Raw genomic sequence first — 2,009 nt, 5'->3', positions numbered from 1 at the left:
AGTCTAGTCTATAGTCTAGTCTATAGTCTAGTCTATAGTCTAGTCTATAGTCTAGTCTATAGTCTAGTCTATAGTCTAGTCTATAGTCTAGTCTATAGACTAGTCTAATTGTTGAAAAATTTATTCTTTAAATGAGAAAAGTCTTTTGGTTTTTAAAATGTTCTCAATTCTAATCCAACTTACCATTATATAATGATGTATGGTTACATCTGATGGCCGATCAGTGATTAGGAACTTCATTCCCTTAAACTCAATAAGAGCAGGTGCGGGGCGTAAATCCTTTTGACGCATGTTGCTCATTAATATCGATAATACAATTAATTAGAAGACAAAATAAAACTTTTACAAACTTATTTCTGACCACAAAACAAAATGTGTTGTTGTTGTTCTGCTTGTGTTTTTCTTTTTGTTGTTGTTGTTGTTTTTTCTTAAGTTTTAAATATAATAAATATATATATAAAACGTTCTTATAGGATTAATTAAGTAAATAATTTTTTTATATTTTCTTAAAAAAATTTACAAAAAAGATTTAAGAAATGTTTTTTTTAGCAAAAATTGTTTTTGTTTGTTTTAAAAAAAGTTTTCAAAAAAAGAGGTTTGTAGCGTTTAATTGTTTTTAGTTTTTGTCTGTCTTTTATAATTAAATTTACACCGTTATTAAGACTTGTTTTTGTTTAAGTTAAAGAACAACAAAATGAACGGAAAAATTTACAAAGTAAAATTTTACAATTTTTTGTTTTTTTTTTACAATAATAATTTGCTCTAATAACTAACGGAAGATGTTTTACACTTTTTTCAAAAAAATTCAGCTTTTGTTTAATTTTTTTTTTTAGTAATTTTTTAAATATATAGCAAATTTTAAGCAATTATATGTTAAGTACGATACTTTTATAATTTTTAATAATATTTTTTGTTTTTGTTTTTAATTTAGGATTTGTTTTTCTTATAAGTTTTACTTTGTAGCTTAAAAATTATCACAAAATAAAATTAATCTGTTTTCTTAATGTTTTGTTTGTTTTTGTTTTTTTCTTATTAATTTTAGTCAAAAAAATTTCAAAAAATATTTGTTTTTCTCTATTTGTTTTTTTTTTTTTTTTTGCTTTAATAAACCTGCTTTTCCCTGTTCTTGCTGTAGTTTGTCAGTTTTTTTGTTATCTTTTCTTCTATATCCTTTTTTATAGGTTTTGTTTCTTTTTGTTTTTAATCCTGGTTGAGAGTGTTAGATTTAAATTTCCAATAATCTTCTTTTTTTTTCTTTTAGAATTCGTTGATTTTTTTTTATTAATTTTGTTTAATTTTTTGGGGATTTTCTCAAATATCACTTGATCTGCTTGTGTTTGATGATTTTGTTGAAATCTTTTCAGCTGTAGCGTTCAATTTGACGTATTATTCAGATACGTATTTTTATTTGTATTAACTCTCTTCTAATGTATCATTCGGTTGTTAATCCTTCTAACTAGTCTTAAACTTGCAGTTTCTTCGTCTAACTTTTAAACGCCTTCGTGATCGTTTAGATTTTCTATTGCTGCTTCCTTTGATGCAAACTTTTTCCCCCTGAAAGTGCAGAAAATAAAAGAAGAAACTATTAATAATTGTATTAAAAATTTTTAATAATACTAAGAAAATATATTCAGGGACTATAACTTTATATGTTAGCTATATTTGCTTCAGAATAAAGCTTTCCAAACACAGCAACTTCTTCTCTAGATTCAAGAAATTAAGCTCTTTTTCGTCAAAAAAATCTAAATCAATGAAAATTTTTCGTGATACAAAGCTTTGAATCAAATCATGAATCAGAGAAACATTTTCTTAACAAAAAGCTCTAAAATTATAAAACTTCGGAGAGCTTTTAAAAACAGAGCACATTTAGAAATATTCTAGTCTATAGTGTAGTCCATAGCCTAGTCTATAGTCTAGTCTAGTCTATAGTCTAGTCTATAGTCTAGTCTATAGTCTAGTCTATAGTCTAGTCTATAGTCTAGTCTATAGTCTAGTATATAGTCTAGTCT

This window comes from Lucilia cuprina, chromosome 2 (assembly GCF_022045245.1).
Source record: "Lucilia cuprina isolate Lc7/37 chromosome 2, ASM2204524v1, whole genome shotgun sequence".
NCBI lineage: Eukaryota > Metazoa > Arthropoda > Insecta > Diptera > Calliphoridae > Lucilia > Lucilia cuprina.
The sequence above is the reverse complement of the archived record's forward strand: the minus strand, read 5'-3'. Positions refer to the sequence as shown.